General features: G+C 45.9%; 1 pseudogene; it reads right to left on the reverse strand.

Moving 5' to 3' along the window:
- Positions 1-13,612: 13,612 nt before the first annotated feature.
- LOC109173858 lies at positions 13,613-18,639 on the reverse strand (annotated as a pseudogene).
- Positions 18,640-19,742: the final 1,103 nt, after the last annotated feature.

Genomic DNA, 19,742 nt, shown 5'->3' on the forward strand with positions numbered 1-19,742 from the left:
ACGCCAGCACCAATACCACCAGCACCACCACCACCTAAAAGTAATTCAATTTTGCCTAAGCAGTAGTTACAATAAAATGAATGAAGATGATATAAGTTGAGTGTAAAACAATGATGTATACTAATTCACTATAACTCAACCCAATTTTACAATAAAGATCCAACAACAAATAACAAAGAAAAACACAATCAATATATATCAAATTTATTTTTTGTCACCTAAATACAAAACTAATCACATCCGCACATCATTTCATCTATAGAGCAATCCACTACTCAAGAAATTCCAGGCACAAATTAGAACCATCAGGCACCACCAACTGACTTCCTATTTCCTATTTTACCCCTAATCCTCCGCTCATGGCGATACCCATTCTCAATTTGGTGATCGGAGGTTGGCAGAAGCTTCTAGCAATCGGACCCAGCCCTCGTCGCTCGAAGCTCTTCCGGCAATGGAGTTGGGGGGGGGGGGGGGGGGGGTGCATCACGATCAAGGCCATGTGATCAAATCTTGCAATCCCCGAAATTCCCGGAGTCTGTTGTGTCGTCGGTGGGTCTCCAACGAACAGGGGAGATCGAGAATGTAACACCCCCTTTTTCTTAACTTTAAAACTTAGATTTTACAATCTAAAAAGGCGAAAAAATTAAAAACGTAAAAGAATGGACTAAAAGGATAAATATAAATCCAAATTCAACATCCAAAAGAGAGTGTCACCGCCACAGTTACCCACCCTCGAGTAACTGCACAAGCTAAACAACTACAAAACTAACCAGAGTCAAAATCTCTAAACATCAACATAAGGGACATGCAATCCCAGGTGTCTAAGCAACAACAAAACCAAAAGTAGTCAAGCTACATTAAAAAGGGAGGGATAACTAGAGATAACAATAACTAAGCCCTAGAGCTACACACTACAACTAACAAGCGAGCTCTCGTCATGCATCAAGACCACCTAAAAAGGGTTATAAAAGCACATAGGAAAATAAACCCGTTAGCATAAAATGCTAAGTATAAACCACTCAACCCTGTAACATAACTATAGATATAGGTTTTGGAAAAACAGTTGACACTCAAATACAACGAGTACCCGCATAGATACTAGGATAAACCAACAATAAACCCAAGTAAGGATACTATACATATAAACATATATAATCAACAATGATCCTGCTAATTATACGCAAGCAATATAAAATACCCGAGACCGTTTAAAGCAAATAAAGGACTTTATTGATCACGGTAAAGGCCCTAAGTACAATCTACTTCGTTGCTCTGAGTACCGACTGAGTGCGGTCGGGATTCTCTAACAACAACCTATCGATCGTCCAAAAGTCCCCTACACTGTAGCTACTGTGGGTATTTATAGCCGCTATGCCGGGGACAGGATTCCAGCCGTTCGGCATGTCCTCCACGTAGCCACCACGTGTCATCCTCCCGGGTGCCCTGCCTGTCGATGTAGAGAGCCGTCACGTGTCCTTCATCAGCTCTCTCGCCAAAGGGCTACCGCTCGGTGGTTGACATCATCGTTCGGGCAACTCCCGGTCGGACCCCGACCGGGTTCTTCACAAGGAGCCCGACCTGTTACCTGCAAAGACAAAGAGAAAAGGGCAAAGGCATCTCGGTCGTGGTGAAGCTATGTCGGTCGGGATATTCCCTACCAAGAGCCCCCCAGCCCGGGCCCTTTTGATCGTCCGGGAAAAAACGGGACGGGATGAAGAAGCCCAACCGTCGGCCACTAAACCGACCGGCCAACTGTCATTCCCCTCCCCGCCACGTGTCGGCCACTGCCGGCCTCTGCGATTGCAACCGTCACCTCGGAGTCAGCGCTGGTCGTGTCACGCAAGTGGATGATTTTCCCGCCTAAACGCTCTCCTATAAATAGGCCCCTGAGGCCTTCATTTGAACTTTCCTCAATCTTCGGAAGCAGTCGGTACCCTCAGAGAGTCCCGAGCATCAGTTCAGCGAACCAGTCGAGCAGAGCCAAGCTTCAAGTTCTCTCCAAAGTACCAGCAATCGGTAAGCTCTTGATCCCTCATCTTTTTACCTTGTTTTTAGCTTTGCGTAGGAATAGGATAGAGCTAACATCGAACTAACTTCACGACCCCTGTACTAACCCCGACCGACCTTTAGGTAGAACTAAGCATGTCAGACTCAGATAGCCAGAACGCTTCAGTTGCAGACTACGACAACACGGTCGATCAGAGTAGCGAGGAGGTGGACATCATGTCCTACTCTCCAGAGGTCGAGCAACGACCGCAACATACACCCGACCGAGCCCCCGAGCCCGCAAGGTCATCGAGCTCGTCAGGGACCTCGGGGTCGAACTCCAGCGGGTCGGGGAGTGACGAGACGTCCACGAGCGGACGAAACTCCCCGGACGTAGGCGTTAGGGAAACGCCTACGAGGATAATAGGGGATTATCCTCGAGCCGAGCCTGAGGGCGGAGACCGGGCCAACGTGGCCGAAGCGGATGAGGAGGACCCGACCGGGCCGGCGCCGCCGGGCGGGGATGGGTTTGAGTTTCTCAACAGCGAGAACGTCGAAGGCCAGAGGAGCTTGCTGACAAAAGGAGAAGCAAGCAAAATCGCAGCAACTCTTGCTGGTCGGGTCGAGTTCGACACCAATAGGCAGCTCGAAAATATCATCGAGCGGCACCAGGGGAAGTGGATTGGGTTACACTACGATTCGCTGATGGCCCCGATCACGTTCCCCTTTTCCAGCCTCCTCACCGCATTCCTGGGCTACTACCAGGTTATGCCCGGGCAGATTTGCCCGAACGCGCACCGGATCATCGCCTGCTTTCCCCAGATCTGCAGTCGGCACGACGTAGCCTGCACGATGGAGCTTTTCAACTTCGTCTACCAAGTAAAGGTGCTGGCGGCTGCGCACGGGGGAGGATTTCTGATGACACAATCTCGAGCGGACAAATGCTCGATCGAGGGGCTGCCCGGGAACAACCGGGGGTGGAAAAACCGGATCTTCTCGGTGAAGTACGATCCGTGGATCCTCCCGGTCGAGAGGGTCTGGAGCCAACGTTTCCGAAGACAAGTTATCCTAGTCGAAACCCAGGCCCTTATCAACGCCGTCACTAAAATCTCGGGCGAGATCTACGAGTACCACATTTTCAAGACGCCCGAGTCCCTCGAAGCGGCTGACTTGCCCGAGCCCGTATATACTATACGTTATAAGTACAAGCCCGAGCCCCGGGGCGTTACGATCGCAAAGATGCCCGCTCGGGCCAAACGAAAGGGCAAAGGTGTGACATTAGCCCTTTTCTCCGAACTCGAAAGCCCGACTGGGCCTTTAACTCGACCTAACCTACTTTGTTTTGTTTTGCAGAAATGGCCGGTTTTGGAGACGAGGACGTCCCTCTGCGCCCAGTGGCCAAGATCTCCCTTGGCAAGAAGAAGGGCCAGGCTAAGCCGGCCGGGGAGGAAGAGATCCCGGTTGCCCGACCCATCGGGGCGTCGACCATCACCACGACCGAAGGCTTCGTGGTGGACGCCTCAGAGGTCCTGGTCTCCCGAGTGGCGGTCGGGAAGGGGAAAGAGAAGGTGGCAGAGAAGACCACCTCAGAGACCGGGGCCTTGAAGCGGCGCCGGGAACAACGCAGCCCGACCCCATCGGGCGGGGGCAGCAGAGGCGGATCTTCGATCCTTGCTCGGATCGGGAACGCCGGGTCGGCCAAGGAGGACTTCTCCAAGCTGACCCCGAGCCAGGTAGCCGAGAAGATCGGCTACGACTTGGCTGAGGTAAGCGTATTTTCCTTCTTCTGAATTTTCTCGAAGTACTGCTGTCCGGCTAACACGGTCGTTCATATATGCAGATCTCCCGAGCGGCCCAGTTTCTTCAACAACGGGCCCTTCAGGCCAACGAAGCTGAGGCCTTGAAGAAGGTCGCCAACCGGCGGCTACAGGAGATCCGGGATCTAGAGGCTTAGCTAAAGAAGGTCAAAGCTGAGCGGGACCTCTCCGAGCAGGTCGCCCAACAGGCGATCGGGGAGGCAGCCGAGCTCAAGGCTCGCCAGAACGACCCGGATAAACTCGCCCAGCATCTTTTCCAAGACACCAAATCGAGCGCTCGCTTTCTCCAGTCCATTCGAGGCACAGAGGTCGGGGAGAAGCTGATATGGACGTTTGGCCGGTGGGCTTACAAAACCGGTCAGCGGAAAATGCGTGATCAGACCAAGAAGATCATGGAGCAAGCCCTTGAAGGGGATGATCTGCAGTTGGTCTTGACCACCCTCCCCGACGAAGTAGCCGACCCGGGGCCAGCACCTTTTGACCCAAAGGATCGGGCCGCGGCGAGTGGGGCTGAAGCCGGCCCGAGCGGGGAGGAAGCGCCGAGGAAGGGCGATGCCGAGGCGAAGAAGTAGAGTAGTTTTTAATTCTGCTTCTTTTGTAAGTGACATCAATCGGGAGCCCGGTCCCGAATTTTTACCGGGCACTCCTTTAAATCAATGAAATTCATCTTTTGTTAAACTTGCGTCGCTCGTCCCTCTTTCTGTATCTTTATTTTTGTTCATGCACAGGCCGACCCTTAATGCTCGACCTCATGGCCTTTTGGCCCGGTCCTGCATTACTCGACCTGCTCGACGCTCGAAATTTCGACGTCCAACTGGCCAACCTGATCGGGTTTACCCGATCTTCAGGCCTTGACGAAATATCTCCAACTGGCCAACTGGCCAAGCCTTTACGTCCGGGATATCTCCGAACAACGGACTTAAGTCAACGTCATATTGGCCAACCCGATCAGGTTTACCCGATCTTCAGGCCTTGACGAAATTTTGAAAATAGGTAAGCCCCCGATAGCCGAGTTTTCCCGAACGATGGGCCTACGGACACTCCCTCATCCCAGCCCCCACACTATTGTGCTCTCATGGCACGAGTGAGTGCAATAGTGGACAAGAGGTGAACAGATCGGGGAATTATGTTGTGTGCTCCTGGCTTCCCCGATCAGTGGCGTGACTCGCATGTCCGCCGATGTGGAGCGCATTTGACCGCCGAAGGTAGAGAAAATAACCGACCGGGCTGCCGCATGCAAGCGGTCGAGCAATCACCGATCGTATATACCTTAAAACCTTCCCGCTCGCAGGCGGTTAAACAAATATTTACAATCATAAAGCTTAATTACAACCGACGACCGGGACCTACTCGCAGGTCAAGCCCCTACTTCGTCAAAAGTTACAAAGAATAGGCTTAATGCCTAAACATAACGAGGTGCTCGGAATTCCAAGTCCCCTCGATTACCCGACCGGTTGTCGTCTCCAGTCGGTACGTGCCCGGCCGTATGACCGCACTAATGATATACGGCCCTTCCCAGTTCTGAGCTAGTTTTCCGCCCTCTAAAGGTTGACTGGCCTCCCTTCGTCGTAGAACGTAATCCCCCACTTGAAAATAGCGAGGATTGACCCGAACGTCCTTCGAACTTTTGACACGCTTCTGGTATTCGGCCATCCGCCGGGCTGCCAGCTCTTGTTTTTCCTCGACCCCATCAAGATCCACGGCCATCGCATGTTCGTTTTCCTCCGCATTGTAGGTTCTCTCTCGATCGGTCGGGATCCAAGCCTCGATCGGGAGTCGGGCTTCAGCTCCATAAACCAGGGCGAAAGGGGTCTCCAAAGTAGCTTCCCTCGGGGTCGTCCGATAAGTCCATAAGACATATGGCAACTCATCAACCCAACTACGACCGGCCGAGTGTAACTTCTTTTTCAGACCTTCCAAAATCGTCCGGTTCGCGTTCTCCACTTGACTGTTTCCCTGCGGGTAAGCCACCGACGACCGGACGTGAGTTGTCCCGATCGTGGCCAAAATGTTCTGGAAATACTGGCTTACGAATTGGCGGCCGTTGTCGCTGATGAGATGCACGGGCACACCAAAGTGGGAAATCACATTTCGCCAAAGAAAACGAGCACATTGCTGAGAGGTGATCGTGGCTAAGGGCTCGGCTTCTACCCACTTGGAGAAATAATCAATGGCGACAATCACGAACCTTCTCCGACCAGAGAGCTGAGGGAAAGGGCCCAAGATGTCCACCCCCCACCTAGCGAAAGGAATGGCGGTCGTGACTGGCTGGTAGAAGGTTGCCGGTCGTCCAGGCATCCGGGCGAACAGTTGGCACGTCTCACATTCCCGAGCTAACTTTTCACAGTCTAGCTGGAGGGACGGCCAATAGTACCCGATCAGCAGGATACGACGGGCCAGGGATCGACCTCCTTGATGTGAGGAGCAAATTCCCGAGTGGAGTTCCTTCATGACTAAATCGGCCTCAAATGCGGTCAAACAACGCATGAGAGGGCCTCCATATGATCGCCTATAGAGACGGCCGTTCAAAACTTGGAACCTCGGGGCTCTCAACCTGGCTTTTCGAGCACGCTGAGGGTCGTCTGGAAGTCGACCATGCTCGAGGAACTCCTTCAGATCGGTGATCCAATTGTCTTCTGCCGGTTGGATTGGATTGACCGGTAGACGATGGATGCTGTGCCTCGGGATCACCAGAATCTGGGCTATCTTCGACATGTGTTCCGGGGCGTCTTGGGCCAATTTAGATAAGATATCTGCGTCGGCATTATCCAATCGGGGTATATGTCGGACGGTATACCCCCGGAACTGAGCAAGCTTCTCCATGGCAAGGTCTCGGTATAGCTGCAGACGCTCTCCATTGACCTCATAATCCCCGAGAACTTGCCCGACCACGAGTGCGGAATCCGTCTGAGCTCGGATGTATTCAGCCCCCAAGTCCCGAGCGCACTGTAAGCCATTAACAAAGGCTTCGTACTCGGCTTCGTTATTGGTCGGGTGGAACTGGTACATTAGAGCAAAATAGACTTTGAATCCTTCCGGGCTCGTGACCACCACTCCTCCTCCTGCTCCCTTCTTGCTACTTGACCCATCAGTAGCCAACGACCACCACTCGGCCTCAGGATCCGCAACCTCGGGAGGTCGGGTATCCCGGGCGGTGCACTCGACCAAAAAATCTGCAAGGGCCTGACCTTTGATAGCCGGTCTTGGTCGGTATTCGATCGCATACTGGGTCAACATTAACGCCCACTTGACTAGGCGACCTGATGATGAGGCAGTTCGGAGGACTGGCCCGATCGGTTGATCGGTCAACACACGAATTACTCGACCTTGGAAATAGGGAGCCAACTTCTTCGCGGCAATGTATAAGGCGTAGACGACCTTCTCTAACCGGGAGTACCGGAGCTCGGGACCATGTAGCGCGTGGCTTACATAGTACACCGGTCGCTGGACCCCTTCCGGATCGATTCGGCACAATACTGCGCTTACTGCACGATCGGAAATGGCGAGGTACACATCTAGCTCTTCTCCGAGCTCGGGCTTTGAGAGCACGACCGGTGACATGAGATATTCCTTCAGCTCATCAAAAGCCGCTCGGCATTCTTCGTCCCAGACGAATCCATTAACTTTCCGCAATACCTTGAAAAAAGGTAAAGCGCGCTCGGCTAACTTGGAGAGGAACCGGCTGAGGGCTGCCAACCGCCCGGTCAATTGCTGGACTTCCCGAATGGTAGAAGGTGGTTGCATGTCCAGAATGGCTTTTACTTTGGCCGGGTTGGGCTCAATTCCTCTCTTGGTCATCATATAGCCGAGGAACTTGCCGGTCTGAACCGCGAATGTGCACTTGGTCGGGTTCAGCCGCAACTGGTACTTCCTCATGATCTGGAAGCACTCCCGGAGATCCCGAGTGTGGTCGGATCGGTCCCGACTCTTGACCAGCATATCATCGATGTAAGCTTCCATTGTTCGGCCCAACAGATCGGCAAATAGCATGTTGACCATCCTCTGGTAGGTTGCTCCTGCGTTCCAGAGGCCGAACGGCATCACTCGGTAACAATACAGCCCGTCCGGGGTCACGAAGGCTGTCTTGCTCTCGTCTTCATGGTGCATCATGATCTGATGGTACCCCTTGAAGGCATCCATGAAGCTCATTAATTCGGCCCCGGCCGTTTCGTCGACCATCTGGTGAATGCTCAGTAGAGGATACGGGTCGAGCGGACAGGCCTTGTTGAGGTCCGTAAAATCGATACACATCCTCCATGCTGGGGGCTTAGGAACAAGAACAATATTTGCCACCCACTCGGGATAGACCACCGGACGGATGTGCTCGATCGCCGCCATCTTTTTGACTTCTTCTCTAACAAATTCGCGGCGATCGGAGGAAAGGTGTCGTGTTTTCTGCACGACCGGCTTGGCTGTGGGATCGACGGCCAATTTGTGACAGATGACCGATCGATCGATCCCGGGCATGTCTTCAGGCCCCCACGCAAAGATATCAACGTACTCCCGGAGTATGGCCAAAACTTCCGCTCGAAGCTCGGGGGTGAGGGCTCGGCTAATCTTGATTTTCCTATCCGGGCGGTCCTCGGACAGGGGAACCTCTTCTATTTCTTCGGAAGGCTCAGGTTGTTCCTTCCGACCCTTAGCCTCTTCCTTGGCTATGGTGTTCACCCGGGAAGATGGACCGGAGTCGCGTCTATTAACCGCTCGGGTGTAACATTTCCGGGCGGATTGGACGTCGCCACGGACCACACCGACCCCACTGGGGGTGGGGAATTTCATGCACAGGTGAGGCATAGAAATTATCCCACCGATCTTCATAATGGCGGGTCGGCCTAAGATAATGTTGTGGACGCAATGAAGGTTGACCACAACAAATTCCAGCTCCGTTTTGATCGACTTTGGAGGTGTGCCGATCTCGACCGGGAGCGTTATTTTTCCCTCGGGGTAAATGAGAGCCCCGGTAAATCCTGACAGTGGTACACCGACCGGAGTCAGCTCCTTCCTGTCGAGGCCAAGCTTTTCAAAGACGTCCAAGTATAGGACGTTCACACTGCTGCCCGTATCGACCATAACCCTCTGGACGTCTGTCCCCTTAACGTCAATCGTGACCACGAGCGCCTCCGTGCCGTGGTCACTGCTGCTAGGTTGGTCTTCAAGGGTGAAGGTTATGGGCTCCATCTTCTGCCTCTTCCTGTTCTCCCGGGAATCCACTATTGCGACCGGGCAATTTGTCCTCGGTCGGGAAGCATCTTCCAGCCCGCCGAAAATGACGTGTATGGTTGGCTTTCCGGATGGGCGGCTGCCAGACGGAGGGTCAGGGTCCCGTCGGTCATTATGAAGATCGTCCCTTCGATCATCTTTTCGGTCCTGACCTGACCGATCAGAGCGGTGATGAGAGCGTCTGTAATCCCTCCGATCGGTGTTCCTCTTGTTGTCCTCTCTCTTCCCCACACACTTGTCCAACTTGCCCAAGTTGAGCAAATCTTCTAACAATTGGCGCAAGTGCGTACATTCCTCGGTGTCATGCCCGGCGCATCGATGGTAAGCACAGTGCTTACTCTTGTCAGGGCCATCTTGATCGGGGTGGGGGAGTTTGATGAGATTGCAAGACTGGGCGTACTGCATGGCCTCCGCTGCGGATCGATTCAAAGCCGTAAACTCGCCAGGCCTGGTGCGGGATCGGGGATTGTCATCTCCCGACCGATGTTCCGCCCGGCCGGCCGGTTTACGGGACGAAGAGCCGACCTCCTGCAAGCGCTTTACGGCGTTCGCCTCGCCGGCGTTGGCATAGTCTGTGACCCTTCGAAGGGCCTCCTCATAACTGGTCGGGGGGTGTAGGATGAAGTCTTGATACAAATGTCCCGCCCGGAGAGATATGTGAAGCATATGGGTGGCGGTCGCATCGTCCATAGGCTCGACCTCCCCGACCGCTGCCTTCCACTTGACGAGGAAATCGGTCAAGCTTTCCCCTTCTAGCTGCTTGGCCTTCTCAAGGTACATATAAGACTTTCTCACCACTTTGGAAGTAATGAACTTCCTCACAAACTTGATCGCCAACGTGTCAAATCTGTCGGTCGAGCCCGGTTGTAAGGTCCGAAACCATTCTGCTGCTCGACCGGTGAGCGTAGAGTAGAATGTCCTACACATTACGGCGTCTGAAACGCCCTTCAACATCATGTTGCTATAAAAATCATTCACATGGGCTTCAGGGTCTGCCCGTCCGTCATAACTCTTCTCGCCAGAGACCTTCAAGTCGAGCGGGTAAGGCTGGGCCATTACCGCTGCTGTGAAAGGCGTCTGGTGCAGAGTCGATTGGTTGACCGGGGGTGTTGCAGGGTACGCATTCCTGAGCTGCGCAACTTCCGCCTGGAGGTTATAGAGCAATCCTCGGGTTTTGTTGAGCTCAGCGGCTTGGGCTGTGTCCCGAGCGCGTCGCCGTCGGTGAGATCTCGACCCGCTATACCCAGATGAAGCCTCCTGGCTAGCCTCCTGCATCTGTACGTCTTCTTGCCCGCGGTTCGGGTCTTGGGGTCCCAAACGCTGGCGTGTCCCGAGCGCGTCGCCGTCGGTGAGATCTCGACCCGCTATACCCAGATGAAGCCTCCTGCATCTGTACGTCTTCTTGCCCGCGGTTCGGGTCTTGGGGTCCCAAACGCTGGCGCATCTCCGGTCGAAGACGATCAAAAGCCGCCGCTCGGGCAGTTTCTTCAGGGTCCTCCGCTTGGACGGCCTGAGCTGGTGCCTCCATCGCATCGGCACCCCCCGACCCCAACCGCGAATGAGCCGAACGTCGAGCCCGGGATGCGGACTGACGCTGCGGCTCTACCTGTGTGGTCGGTTGTACTGGAGGGGCGGCGGCTGGAGCTGTATAAGCAGGCGTATATGGTAGATAACCAACCGGGGGAGTGTAGCACATCGGTTGACCTGGCCAATATCCATACGGTGGAGGTGGGACCGGGTATGGATACTGACCGGGATACATCATCGGTTGAGGGTATTGCTGACCGGGCGTCTGAAATCCCGGTTGTATGTAATTCACCGGCTGTTGGGCGGCCGGGTATGCGTTTGATGGATGCGGTGGTGAGAGGTTGAGGTTTAGATCGACCGTCTGACCTTGCTGTTGGGTAGCGTGATGGTCAGATGAGCTCGCCGCATCTGCTTAGTCGTCGGCGAAATTGTTGTATGCCCACGGATACATTGTTGTAACGAGGCTGAGTGCTCGTCAGGACGTAGCTTTGTTGCACAGGATCCCCACAGACGACGCCAAAATGATCCTGCTAATTATACGCAAGCAATATAAAATACCCGAGACCGTTTAAAGCAAATAAAGGACTTTATTGATCACGGTAAAGGCCCTAAGTACAATCTACTTGGTTGCTCTGAGTACCGACTGAGTGCGGTCGGGATTCTCTAACAACAACCTATCGATCGTCCAAAAGTCCCCTACACTGTAGCTACTGTGGGTATTTATAGCCGCTATGCCGGGGACAGGATTCCAGCCGTTCGGCATGTCCTCCACGTAGCCACCACGTGTCATCCTCCCGGGTGCCCTGCCTGTCGATGTAGAGAGCCGCCACGTGTCCTTCATCAGCTCTCTCGCCAAAGGGCTACCGCTCGGTGGTTGACATCATCGTTCGGGCAACTCCCGGTCGGACCCCGACCGGGTTCTTCACAAGGAGCCCGACCTGTTACCTGCAAAGACAAAGAGAAAAGGGCAAAGGCATCTCGGTCGTGGTGAAGCTATGTCGGTTGGGATATTCCCTACCAAACAACATATGTACTATCAACGCATTTCTAAGATAACAATATGCTAGAGGTATAAGTACCAAGTAAGAATCATACTATCATACGAATACGTACAAACAATGTAGCATGTTTCACTTCTCAAATACTCAACATCATATACTATGCAATAATGTAAAGTCATACGATAGATGCAATAGTATAGGTATATAGATACTCATACTCTCGATAAAAGATATAATACTTTTCTGTGGAGGACCTCTTAAACATCTCGTGAGTCTCTTTTCTCGTCTTTCTCAATCTTTCTCTTTTCTTTTGTTTCTTTCAAAACTCCGTCTATGAGGCAGGTACTCCACCGCAGCGAAGCCCTAGCGACGGTGCTTCCCACACAACAGCCAAATCTGCGCACCTACGGAACTTCGAACTCATGGGGAGATAGGAACTTCACGAATCGTGAAATGACCTATCCGGGCTAGCAAACAAGAGCCGCCCTAATACTCATCTCGCCCACAGAACCACTTCTCTAGGTTCTTAATCTTTCTTTCTTTCTTTCTTTCTTTCTCTGTGGAATCAAGTATCGTACTTTCAGTGTGCACACCCCCTAACAGGGATTCCACACCCAGCGGGTAGTATCCAACCTAGTAGCCCAGAATTTTTCTACCAAGCTAGTTCATTTGTCGGTGCTTGACCGATCTTTTCTCTTTTCATCCGAAAGGACATAGTCCAAACGGGAGCCTCCAAAACAACGATTTTCCTCACTTCATATAGATAGCATACATATATCTCATACAACTTCCCTTTTCATGCTGGCAATTAAAATGATATGCAAGCTTTCAAAATAATGTAGGTATAGGTTTCCAAAATACATATACGGGTTTTAAAAAATATCCTAAGGCAATAATATAGGCCATCTAAAGTGTGTAAAAGCTTTTAATATGAAAACATAGGTTTTATGTACCAAAGTTTACGAAATAGAAGTTAATAATGAAACCATATGATCATGCCAATCTCAATACTCATGAACTAGATAATGCAACTAGGGCATTTAATCAACTCATCTCAACTCAAGTCCAAAACATGCACTCAACTTTCATGCTCAACGGTACTTAATAAACACTTAGGAAAATCATGAATCATGCATGCTTCGTTTGGAAAATTGGATTCTATTCACAAATCACATAGGCACATTTCATACCAACGTGTCGTGTTGAAAAAAACTCCATTCAAATTTCCTAAATCGGTAAAATTGTTCAATTAGGTCTAATTTAACTTGTTTATCAGGTTAAATCAATGCAGTGTTGACACGTGACCCTTTTATTTTATTTTTTAAAACAAATGTTTCTTATTTATTAAAAATTAAAAAGATTATTTATTATAAATAAATTAATTAATTTAATTAATAATATTAAAAAAAAAACAGCCACCGACGAAAGAAGAAGGCCATGGCTGTCCTGCCGGACAACCGGTGGCTGTTTTGATTTTTTTATAAATTATTATTATTATTATTATTATTATTATTATTATTATTATAATTATTATTATTATTATTATTTTAATTAATTAATTAATTAATTATAAATCATATTTTTACTTTTTAATAAATAAAAAATATTTGTTTTAAAAATTAAAATAAAAAGGACATGTGCCAACACCGTATCGATTTAACCTGATAAACAAGTCAAATTGGACTTACCAATTTAGGGAACTTGAATGAAACTTTTTTCACTTAGGGGACCCAATTGCAATATCCACTTGACTTAGGGGGCCAATTTGACATTTTTTCCTTTTTTATTTAGTTCTTAAACATTTTTTTTTTAATCTAATTAAGTCCTCAACTTTGATAGTTTTACTTAGTTGAATCCTATATTAAAATAACATGTAATTTCACATCTATTAATACCCAATTTGATCCTCGACTTTAATAGTTACCCAAGTTAGTCTTCGACTATTGTAATTTTACTCAAATTAGACTTGATTTTTCTAGATTTAGTCTTTGATTCAAACAGCCCAAGGGATAAAAACATCAAAGTTGATGATCTTATTAAGCACAAAAAAATGTTTAAGACTAAATCGAAAAAATCATTATAATTAAGGATTAAATTGGGTATTAACTCGGAAGATACAGTTCCCCAAGGCCAATATTAAGCCTGTAGGCTTACAGCAACAATGATTCAGGTTTCTTAACTAGAACCAAACTATGAGTTATAGCTTACAACTGTTTTGGCAAAAAAGGGTGGAAATAATAATTTAACTTCAACCCTTACTCGAGTTTCCTGCGCGCTTCTTGTGTGTGTCTGTTCTTTACGCCGTCAATTCCCCTTTGATCTTGGGTGAAGAACAGTGATGGTGATGGATGAGAATGTAAAACCCATTGTAGCTTGATATAAAGAAGCTAAAGAGAATTGGTTCAACTGCCAAACTTTCATGCATATTGTGGGGTTTTGTTTATAGTGGCAGTGTTAATACACACCTAATATAATGCTCTGCAAGCCAGCCTGCAACTTGTCAGGTATATATATAATGGAGTAATTAATAAAAAAGTGGAAAGTGATTTGAGTAAACCATCTTAATTTTCCAATGTCTTCTTCTTCATCATCATCAGCTCTAAGATTCAGACAATTAAGTTTGTTTAATACCATTGGCTTCCAGATCCACCAGGAGCTGCAGCAGCTACTTTTCTTGGCTTAGGCTGCACACCGTTGGATATCTCATGGCCGCCATCTTCTTCTCCCCCATCATTTTTACTTTTACAATTGGGATGTCTCCTAGGATATGAAGAAATAGCATATTGTGGTGGAATATTTCTACCCATTCTTCGCTGCTCAGTGGCATCTGCTGCTGCTGTACAGCTGTTATAATGCCCCGTGGTTGTTGAACTAACAACCCTTCCACGCCTGCCCGAACCACCTGCATACAATATTGCCTTTTCATTGAGTTGTACATATTATATATATAGGCTAATATTCAAGTGCATCCACCTGTTCCCGTGAAATCTACTACACGAATGCACACAGGGTAGGTAGCTTGTGTGCATGTCATTTGATTATTACATAAGGAATATTTAAAGTCCCACATCAACTAGAGTACTAGAACTTGTATTGAAGTATTTAGATTAAAGAACACAAAAAGTAGGTTGTTCAGTTCAAATTAATTCCAAATTAATTAATCCTGGAATACAAATTTCACAATTCCATGACATATATTGTAAGGACAAAAGTTTCTTCCTCAGATTACTTTTCCAATTTGTTTTCTTTTCTTCATATGACAGGTAGCATAGCATTTTGTAACAGTTAACAAACAGGTGGATTATTATTATCATAATGCAGCTAACAAATTTGAGGTAAAGCATTCTTAGGCTCCAATTATTATTTATTTTAGGGGTGTTGAGGGTGGCCTGGGTTGAACAAGTTATATTTGGAAAGTAATTAAGAACACAGGGGGGCTAGCCAAGCAACAACAATATTAAAGATTAAAAAAACAAAAGTTGAAAGTAAAGCAGACCATGAACAGCTTGTAGAGGAATTCTTGTGATGGGTATCCCCGAATTGCCACCTTGTTTGATAGAACATTTAGAGAAATCATTTGTGACGTCTGCTGGATTTTGCCCGCCACAATTTTTGGAATACAAGACAGATGGCCTGCATCCAAATCTTTATTTAGGGGCATGAACATTATATTATATTGACCAAAACGGTGAAAATGGAGTTCCAGAAGCTGAGAATTCTAAACAAAACCACCCCATCTACCTTGGCAGTGATGAGGCTTGTTGTCTCTCAGGTGGGGCAACAACTACTCCTCCACCTTTTCCATAGTGCTCCTCAAGATATGCAAATTGTTTCTTAAATTTGTCAACCGCACTGTAGTTAATCAGGAGTGGGAAGAAAAAATTTATTAGAAGCATCATATGAGTAAGATGTGTGATGTTGAGGATACATATTATTTTTTCGGTACGTAAAGAAAAAGGGGAAAAATGCATCAGAAAGATGTTGAAAAGGTAAACAAGTTTTTATATAAGAATACCTAGGATACATGAAACCTGTTGGCTCTGCCCCCTCTACGTACTCCTTCAACATCTTTGGATGGTATTCTAGAATCTCTCGGTAGATTATATCTCTTACATCCTATTTTGTTATCCTTCGCTGTTCAAATTCAAATTCCATTTTTGTAACTGGATGTGCAGAAGGCTCTCTCTCAACTTTGGCCAAGTTTCTGAAATATGGATCTGCAAGAGCCTGGAAGCATGCAACACATTAAAATTTGGATTTCTAGTCACGTTGTTTTGCTAAAACTGAACAAGAGAACACACCTACACCTACACCTACAGTACCTCTTCTGCAGTAGGTCTATCTTTTGGATCGAAAGCAAGCATCCTTTCCAGCAAGCATAGTGCAAGGGGGTCAGCATTCGGAAACTTATAGGAGAAAGGTATGGGCTTCTTTTTACGCATGCTGCTCAAATACCTTCGAGCTTTTTCATTTCTAATCTGCAGACCAAAACCAACTTTTAATCAACCAAAAACTCTATATAAATGAAGAACAAATTAAAATATAACAGCCATATACCCTGGCAATGGCTTCAGGAGATGGTGTTCCCAATAAATCAGTCATCAGATCCAATTGGTGAACAACATTTTTCCCAGGAAAGAGAGGTTTTCCAGTTAAGAGTTCTGCAAATATGCATCCAATGCTCCATATATCAATAGCTGGTGTATACTGACGACAAATAACAGTAGACAGATTTTAACAGGCGTTAATAACATCAATCTAATATCAACATAACAAATACTGACTAAAACCAGGATAGGGGGCTAACGATATTTCCACCTTAGAGAAAAAGGATCCACACAATTCAGGAGCCCTGTACCATCTTGTTGCAACATAATCCTACAGAAGATTAGCAGCGGTTAAGAATATAGTTGAATACATATATTTATATATATTCCACACTAATGCATGAAGAAACATACTGTCCAAAATATAGCTGTGGGGGCATCATTGAAGGCCACTCTTGCAAGACCAAAGTCACAGATCTTGAGTTTGCAGTCAGCATTTGCTAATATATTTTTTGGTTTTAGGTCTCGGTGAAAGACATTGGCTGGGAAAATTATAACGTTCATCAGAAATTCAGATAATAAGACAATGGTTTCAGTTTACACAATTAAGGATAGTGTAAATGGTAACATGTCCTGTAGCTTATGCCATAAGTTGGGCCAAGCAGGTTTTTTAGAAAGTTCGTTTCAGAGTATATAAGAGGCAATTTGCAATCATACAACCTGTGTGTATGTATTTTAATCCTCGGAGAAGCTGATAAAGAAAGAATTGATAGTGTTCTGGAGTCAAGTCATCATTTGCTTTAATGACCTGATGAAGATCAGACTCCATCAGTTCAAAAACTACATATATGTCCTTGAATTCCCTTCGAGAAGGAGGCAGTAAGATGTGCTTGATTTCCACTATATCTGGATGCCGAAGAAGTCTAAGAAGCTTAATCTCCCGAAGGATACGTGTTGCATCCGAGACATGCTCGAAGATATCATTTATCTTTTTAATTGCAACTTTCTCACCAAGATATGTATCATATGCGGAGCATACAACTCCATAGCTACCTTTTCCAATTACTTCTTCTATTCTGTATCTGCTACCCTCACCATATTCTGTGAAGAAATCTACATCTGCAGATGCCTGAACAAAAATCAAATGCAACGTTACAGATATTCAAGTCATCAATATGTATTAAAGAAAATGAGGGAGTGATATCTCTTCTCCCCCTAACTCCCGGCATTTCAGTAGCCTCTAATCCCCCAAATGATTATATTCAAAGCTTGGAAGAGAGGCAAAGAGACACCAGAAATGCTACCTGGAACCACACATGAATCTTTGTTTTACAAATTCATCATATGTTTGGAAACAGATCCTACCAGCTTTGCCATTTGCAACCTAAATGCACACAACACTACCTTCCTTCGACCTTCCACATATGCATCACAAAGTAAACTAAACTAAACTTTGAGATGGATCTACAGCCAAGCCACTTAGACAGTGATAAAGTTGATTCTTTCTCCCTACTATACCTAATGGCTGAAAGCAATCTTTGTATGACGAGGAAACCCACAATCTTTTGAGTGTGAGTAAACCCAGCCTTCTAACCTTAGTCCACAAAGGACCAGAGAAGGAATTAAACCAACCTAAGTTACCCACAGTTGATTGGCTCAAACTAAGGGAGCAAGGATTCGAACTCATGACCTTGTTGATCTCTTACCATCTTCAGATGACAAAAGAAAGTAATTGTGACTCAAGTTGAGTTGGTCCGTTTTGACAGCTCTAATGTATATCCAATGAACTCCAAAATACCATTTACCATCTCCACTTTTTTTTATAAAAATAAAAATAAAAAAAATACATGTAAATATGTATACGTATGTACTTATATAAAATTGTTCTTACCTTTCTCCGATGATCAGGCTGCATATCTTGTACATAAAAGCATGAAAATACCGAATCTTAGCTATCTAAAGCAGAGATTAGATCGCAGAAAGGGTATGAAGAGTTTGACTTCAACAAAAGACAAACACCTGAAGAATCAAAACCCCAGAACTCAAAAGATAAAAAATAAACCGAATAACCGCAGCAACAATCAATTCACTCAGAACCGATCTTCTGGCAAAAAGTGAAACCCAAAAATGAGGCGGAGCAAGGGAGACGGAGTGGAAAAATGGGATGCCGGAAACTGTAAAAGAAGTCAGGATAAAATTGAAAAGCTATGTTCTGGGTCTGCAACTATTTTTATAGTGATACACATTTGGATGGCAGCGAGATTCTTGGAAAAAGTGAATATGAATATGATATAACAGCTGGAAAACAGACAGGGCTTTCCTTAAATGATCCAGCACCAAAGAAAATGGGCGGCGATGATCTCTATTCTCTAGTGTCTTTGCAACAGCCAACAATGCAAAAGAAAAGAACTACTCCGTAGGTAAATTAAAGGCAAGGGTATCCTAATCTATCACCCCCTCAGTCCCTGTCAATGGTTAACCAACATAGAAAGAGAGTAAATGCTGCCAGTACAACTAGATCTTGGGAATAGAGGGAGGGAATATCTCTGCAAAATATGTTGCATATATTTACGACATATCCTTATCTATAAATATAAGTATTAATCTTTTATGATAAATATAATTCTTCAACTTTACCCAAAAATATAATTCTTCAAATTTTAATACTACATTTAAATTTAAAGATTAATTTAAAAAGGAACTTGACGTTCAAAAAATAATTTTAAAATGATTTTTTTTTCAAAAATTATTTAATTTTCAGTTAATTTCATAAATAGACCCTTGACTATTGTCATTTATCAATTTTATATTCTTCGATTTTTAATGGTGCTATAAATGGTCTTTCGACTATTGAATTTTTACCAATTTTAATCTTCGACTTTCAATTTAATCATAAGTGGTCCCTTGAAAATTGATTTTTTTTAAAAAAGATTTGGTTCTCTATCCAATTAAATATCATTTTAATAAACATTAAACTTAAGGGTAATAACATAAAAATTTTAGTTGTTCACAATGATAAACTCAATGTATTAAATTTATCAACTCAAATTTGTCCATCTCAAGAACAAGTTAATTTTTACATTATTATTCTTAAATTTAATATTTATTAAATGTATATTTAACTAAAAGACCAAATTTGAAACAAAATCAATAGTCAAGAGACTATTTATCATCATATTAAAAGTCAAGGACGAAAATTGGTAAAGATCAATAGTCAAGTGATCATTTATGGCCGAATTAAAAATCGAAGAATAAAAAATTGATAAATGGCAATAATTGTGACACCCCAAAAATCCATATTCAATCCATGGATTAATTGAGTAATTAATCCTATTTCATTTGAGGAATTAATTCCTAAAATCCTGATTTTTAATACTCAAGGACTAGTATTTGACTAGTCAACCTTAAAGTTGTGTTGTACCTTGAGCTTTGAGCGGAGTTACCTTGTTCCTTACACATTTTAAAGATTAGTAAGGGTATTCTTGACTTTTCACCAAGAGTTAGTATTGTAACCTAACCTAGAAGACTTCTTCATTTCATTCCTTACATTTCCTAGAAATTAGCTCTACCTTTTCTCTAGAAAGAAGTGTAGCTTATTCTCCAAGCTAAGTTGAGACCCTTGTCAAGATTCCAAGATTTGCTTC

The sequence above is a fragment of the Ipomoea nil genome, unplaced genomic scaffold (assembly GCF_001879475.1).
Source record: "Ipomoea nil cultivar Tokyo-kokei standard unplaced genomic scaffold, Asagao_1.1 scaffold0482, whole genome shotgun sequence".
NCBI classification, from domain to species: domain Eukaryota; kingdom Viridiplantae; phylum Streptophyta; class Magnoliopsida; order Solanales; family Convolvulaceae; genus Ipomoea; species Ipomoea nil.